The sequence below is a fragment of the Desmodus rotundus genome, chromosome 13 (genome assembly GCF_022682495.2).
Source record: "Desmodus rotundus isolate HL8 chromosome 13, HLdesRot8A.1, whole genome shotgun sequence".
Taxonomy (NCBI): domain Eukaryota; kingdom Metazoa; phylum Chordata; class Mammalia; order Chiroptera; family Phyllostomidae; genus Desmodus; species Desmodus rotundus.
In genome coordinates, this window is record NC_071399.1 from 23,985,778 (window position 1) to 23,992,894 (window position 7,117).

Genomic DNA, 7,117 nt, shown 5'->3' on the forward strand with positions numbered 1-7,117 from the left:
ATCACTGTATAAGGTTTAAGGTGTATAGCATGGTTGTTTGACTTGTGTGTTTTATAAAATGATTACCATAATATGCATAGCTAACATCCACCATCTCATATAGACATAAAAAAAGAAAAAATTACGCATGTGATGAGAACTCCTAGGATCTATTCTCTTAACAACTTTCTAACAGCTACGTTAGTTATAGTCACCACGTTGTACATTACATCCCTAGTACTTTATTTATCTTAGAACCAGTCGTTTGTGCCTTTTGACCACCTTCCTCCAATTCCCACTCCACACACTTTGTTAATAGTTTCTGTTTTTCCTTGTTTGTTTTTGTTGTGCAGAAGCTTTCCAGTTTGACATAGTATCATTTGTTTATTTTTTGTTTTGTTGCTTATGCTTTAGGTGTGATTTCTAAAAAATCATTACCAAGACCCATGCCAAAAAACTTTTTTCTATGTTTTCTTCTAAGATGATTCAGGGTTTCAGGTCTCAAGTCTTTGATGCATGTTGAGTTAATTTTGTGAGTGGTTTAAGATAGGGGTCAAGTTTCATTATTTTACATGTGAATATCTAATTTTCTCAGCACCACTTATTGAAGATACATTCTTTTCCCCATTGCATGTTCTTGGCTCTTTTGTCAGATATTAGTTGACCATATATGTGTGGGTTTATTTCTAGGTCCTCTATTTTGTTCCATTGGTTTATCTGTTTTTATGCCAGTATCATACTGTTCTGAAGACTATAACATTATGGTATAGCTTAATATCAAGAAGTGTTGATACCTCCTGCTTTGTTCTTTCTGAGGATTTTATTTACTGTTCATGGTCTTTTGTGATTCCATACACATTTTAGAAGTGTTTTTTTCTATTTCTGTAAAAAATACCATTGGAATCTTGGTAAGTATGCACTGGGCCTAGAGATGGCTTTTGGTAGTTTGACATTTTAGCAGTATTAATTCTTCCAATCCATGAACACTGGATACCTTTTTGTTTATTTGTATTTTCTTTGATTTATTTCACCAGTGTCAAGTTGCTCTTCCCCTCCTCCCCTCTTACCCTGTACTTCTTGGAAAGAAGTCATTCTGTGCAACCCACGCTCAAGGAGTAGGGACTTATGGGTCCATATCCTTAAAATCAGAGTACCTGAATAAATTATTTGGAATTCTTTTGCATGGGAAATATATCCATTTTCTCAACTTATCTATTTATGTAATAATTTATAAGTATGGATTCATGGATATTTATTTTGTACTTTGGATTTTAATCAATACTACTTTATTTCATTGATCAAATTCTTGAAGCTTTGAATATTGGTAGCTATTTTATTTGGTTCCTTTATCTCTTCAACATAACTCCATCAGTGTGGGCTTTTTTATTTTGGGGGCAGTCCCTTTCTTTCTGGAAATACAAAATGATCCAGGCTCATCCTGAATATTTCCTGATCCAATCCAAGAATCAGCTATTTCTCCAAGGAGCCTATTTATTTACTTGGTAAATTATATAAGAAACCAAGATCTGGTGCTAGATGTGCTTGCCCATTGCTACTGTGGAGTTCACACAAACATTTAAAATCTGAATTTTCTGTGGAATATCTGTGTTAATCTATTAAAAACAAAAACTTCTTTAATGATCACTCTTCAAAAGTCTACCAATTCTGGGGCTGTGAGATATTATAAGCACTTTGTTAACATCAATTCCTAGAATTCTTCAAATAGCATGAAAATCTAGTCTAATTTCAGGGATGGATGAGAATAAAAGGAAATTTAAGGCTATGGTAAGTTAAATGTGGGAATTACTGTTTTGTGTCAATATTCAACAAACTGGCTTCCTTAATTACAAGGTTAAAAAAACAACTTCCTCTTCATTAAAAGGGGAAAAAACTATGTTGTATAAAGGGATTTGCTTTCCAGACTGTTTCTGGATTGATTCTTCTTTCTAGATTATGTATAAATGACCCACAGACATGGACAACAGGGTAAGGATTGACTGTGGGAGTGGGGGTGGGCAGGGCTATGGAGAGCAATGGGGGGAAAACTGGGACAACTGTAATAGAACAACAATAAAATAAAATAAATAAATAGTAATAATAATTTCTCTTTGATCCACAGGTTTGATATTTGCCAGATCATTATCAATCAAATTTTTCTCCTCCCTATTAAGAAAGGTCATTCAATTTTAGATTGTTTTAGTAAGTTTGGGGATGCCTCCCTTAACAGGTCATTCAGACATATTTCTTATCCTAATATGTAGGCCTTCTTTTGTAATTATTTTTAGAGTATGTGTCATCCTCTATATGAATTTCATCACCTTGAGAAGCTAAGTATCTGATTGAAGAACACTGTATTTAAACTCAGGAAATCCTATGGCTGGACTAAAAGGGATGCAAAAGAGAACTCTGGGGACAAAGGGAAGAAGACTGAGGAAGTGTTTACAGATTTAGAAGAAGAATTATTGGAGAATAATACCACAAGCCAAGGAAACACTTTCAAGTATAATCAAAGAAGATGAGAACTTAACACTAGTAAGTGATCTCTTTCATCTGAATCTAGAGTAATTAAAATGTAAAGCTTGGTTTAAACTCAGGTGTGTCTAATTCCACAACCTGTGATCTTTCTATCATACCATGCTATTTGCTTTTAGCTACTTGAGGTGCTAAAATGATAAGTCAAATACTTACACAAAAATATATTCATTAACTAAACATATATATTGATTCCATGGTTGCTGAGGTCTAGTGCTGATCTACATACTGGGTGTAGAGATGTTGTCCCACTGTGGAGCTTCCAGTCTTTTGAAGTTGCTAGATATTAATCAAATAGTCATATTTAATAAGTTCTATTAAGGAAAAATAAGATGGGGTTCTAAAAAGACATAATTAGGAGGACCCAAACTTTGTATGAATTTCAGTGATGGCATCATATTTGAGCCAAGAACCTCCAGAATGGTTGAAGTCAATGAGATGGGATGGTCTAGCAGAGGGGCATTGGAAATAAGGAGAGAATCACTGTTGAGTGCTAACAAGCTAGACTTGTCCAGGAAAGGTCAGCACAGGCAGGTTATGCAAAAAGTGATGTTTGAAGCTCTTTGTTTAAGTGTAATTTTATATTTAATTCCCAGACTGATTTCTGATCCATGCCTTCCTAAGGCCCTTAGCAGTGAACAGCACCTCTTCAAACAGGAGAATCAACATTGTGGCTTTTCATATAGCAAGGCACAACTATTGGTGTTTTTCCTTCCTCTTCACTAAGCCAATTGAAGACATTTGATTTACCTTTATAACATCAGCATCATGATAACCACAATTTGGCACAAATCCTAGAGTTAGTTGCTATGAAGACGATGCTACTGGTATAAATATACCATGTGGACCCAACCATACCAATTCAGTGTTAGAGAAGAAAGTAAAAGATGTGAGAATTGAAGAGACAGTGAGCTTCCTTTGATGTTAACAATATACCAATCTGTAACTATGTATTTGTGGTTGGAGAAAGTAGTGCCAATCTGGCATCAGCAATAAATAGGTTGACAATCACAAGGCTAAAATCTCTTGTAGTCACAAAATTCACCAAATCAGTTTGCCAGATGAATCTTTGCCTGAGGCACAGCAGTGCAGCTCAACTGAGTAATTGTCCTACATCCCACTCAGTGAGGTTAAAGGTTGGGAGCTCCTTTGATAGGCACTGTTTGCATTGTGATTCCAGTATACAATGACTAAACTCCACTCAGTTCATTATTTCCTGGCCCCACCTAGATTCAGTCACTCCCCAAATCTTTTCTGAGAAACTCCCATGTTTGTTTCTATTTTTCTCCCTATTTGGAGCAAGTTGCTATGCAGGACTATATGTCTCATGGCTTCATCCACTTTAAGTCCTTCACATCACTCTCTCACCTTGGTCCTCTTCCCCATGTTACAATCTTAATTTTCCAGTTCCTTGAAAGATATGCAGTTGGACAATGATCTTTTATAGGCTGAATTGTGTCTTCCTCTAAGTTTATATGTTAAAGGCCTAACACCCAATTCCATCAAAATGTAGCTGCATTTGCAGATAGGACATTTAAAGTGGTAGTTAAGGTAAACTGAAGTCATATGGATGGACTGTAATATGATGTGACTGGTACCCTTAAAAAAGAAGAAATCAGGATGCAGGTACACAGAATAGGAAGACAGTCTGAGGACATGGGGAGAAGAGGACCATCTACTATAAGACAAGAAGAGCGGCCTTTGAAGAAACTAATTCTGCTAATACCTTGATCATGGCTGCCTACTCTCTAGAATGGTGAGAAAATAAATTTCTGCTGCTTAAGCCACTTAGTCTGCTGTTCTTTGTTATGGCAGCCCAAGCAAATTAATACATTTTCTTCCCTCAAAGTCAGTATGTAACCTTCCAGAAAAAGTGATTCTTCTTTCCCCAAAAAGAAAATCTCAACCTCATTCTTTCATTCACATGGTCAGCACTTACTGAAACCTTACTAGGTGACAGGCACTGGGGGTACAAAGATAAGTTTGTCAGTTCCTGCCCTCAAAGGTCTCACATTCTGCTACACCCCATGCCAACTAATTTCTGTCACTTACACTTACCTTATCTCTACACTCCTGGCTACAGACTTGGGAGTCATTTTCCATTTCGACATCTGTCAACTTTCATTTCTGGTTAGTCACAGGTTTATGATGAATCTTTTGTGGCAGAAGTTTTGGCTATTACTCTGATAGTCAAGTTACCCCTGAAGTATTGGCATAGTCTTGTAATGGGCCTCTCCTTTTCTCATTCTTTGCCCTTACTTATCTCCTATCCACTCTCTAGGAAAATTCTCTGACCCTTCTTGCTCAAGAACCTCTCTCTCGCAGGAGAGTTGAAGCTAAAATGTGTGTGACAGTCTGAATCACTTAAGGAGTAGATTTTATATTTGATGTTTCAATTTAGGTGGGGCTTTACCCATAAACAAGCACCTGAGGCCTCTTTCATTGAATATTATATGTTTTCACAAGGTTTTTACACTGTCTGCTTAGGCTAGAAAAGAGTACTCAAATTTTGATTTTTTCGAAAGTTTGAACTCCGAATTGTTTTAACAACTAAACTTTTCCATGAGTTCTCTGAAGTTGTGCATACAATGAGGTCTGTCAAGAAGGTATCCAGCCATGTAATATGAAAAATAGAGATTGGGACCGGAGAACCAAGATGGCGGCGTAGGTAGACACACTGCGCCTCCTCGCACAACCAGAACTGACAGAGAATCGAACAGCAAGGGGGACCAACACCAAGAAAATAGAAAATAACCATTCATCCAGACTGGTAGGAGGGGCGGAGACGGGCACCGGGGTGGAGAGGACTCGCGTGGCTGTGGCGGGACTGAGACTGGCGGAGTGTGGGACAAAAGGCGCAGGCAGTCTGAGCACTAGCAGACCCTGCGGCCTCACATTTGCACAGATAAACCCAGAGGGCGGGACTCAGAGTGGGGGAGAGCAGGGCAGGCAGAGCAGCGGGTAGCACCCCGTGGCACCAAATTCGCCCACAGATAAACGGGACAAACGGCAGGGAGCGAAACAGACCACGTAACCCAATAAAGCTTCAAACCTCTGATTGAAAACGCCCGTGGGGGTTGGGGCGGCAGCAGGAGAGACTCCCAGCCTCACAGGAGAGGTCGTTGGAGAGACCCACAGGGGCCTAGAGTGTGCGCAGGCCCACTTACTCGGGAACCAGCACCAGAGTGGCCCAGTCTGATTGTGGGTAGCGGAGTGAAAGATTGAAAGCCGAAGGAGAGTGAGGCGGGCGCCATTGCTCCCACTCGGCCCCTCCCCCACGTACAGCGTCACAGCTCTGCGACCAGCATTACCCCGCCCTGGTGAACTCCTAAGGCTCCGCCCCTTAAAGTAACAGACGCGCCAAGACAAAAAAAAAAAAAAAAAAAAAAATGGCCCAAATGACAGAACACTTCAAAGCTCCAGAAAAAATACAACTGAGCGAGGAAGAGATAGCCAACCTATCGGATGCACAGTTCAAAGCACTGGTTATCAATATGCTCACAGACCTGGTTGAATCTATTCGAAAAACAGATGAAAAAATGAAGCCTATGCTAAGAGAAACAAAGGAAGATGTACAGGGAACCAATAGTGATGAGAAGGAAACTGGGACTCAAATCAATGGTGTGGACCAGAAGGAAGAAACAAACATCCAACCAGAAAAGAATGAAGAAACAAGAACTTGGAAAAATGAGGAGAGGCTTAGGAACCTCCCAGACGCCTTGAAACGTTCCAACATCCAAATTATAGGGGTGCCAGAAGGAGAAGAGGAAGAACAAAAAATTGAAAACTTATTTGAGCAAATAATGAAGGAGAACTTCCCTAATCTGGCAAAGGAAATAGATTTCCGGGAAGTCCAGGAAACTCAGAGAGTCCCAAAGAAGCTGGACCCAAGGAGGAACACACCAAGGCACATCATAATTACATTACCCAAGATTAAACGCAAGGACCTACATCCAAGATTACTGTATCCAGCAAAGCTATCACTTAGAATGGAAGGGAAGATAAAGTGCTTCTCAGATAAGGTCAAGTTAAAGAAGTTCATCATCACCAAGCCCTTATTATATGAAATGTTAAAGGGAGTTACCTAAGAAAAAGAAGATCAAAAATATGAACAGTAAAAATGACAGCAAACTCACAGTTATTAACGGCCACACATAAAACAAAAACGAGAGCAAACTAGGCAAACAACTAGAACATGAGGGTTGTCATTAAGGGAGTGGGAGGGGGAGAGAGGGGAAAAGGTACAGAGAATAAGTAGCATAGATGATAGATGGAAAATAGACAGGGGGAGGGTAAAAATAGTGTAGGAAATGTAGAAGCCAAAGAACTTATAAGTATGACCTATGGACATGAACTATAGGGGGGGAATGTGGGAGGGAGGGGGGTGGGCAGGATGGAGTGGAGTGGAGGGGGAAATGGGACAACTGTAATAGCATAATCAATAAATATATAAAAAAAGAAAAAAAAAAGAAAAATAGAGACATTTATTGAAGAAGATACAAGAAATGTTGTATATAGGACAATGATGCCTCAGTCCCCTTCAAAGTAGGCACCTTGGGACCTCACACAGTTCTCCCAGTGTCTCTTCCACTGTTCAAAACACTCT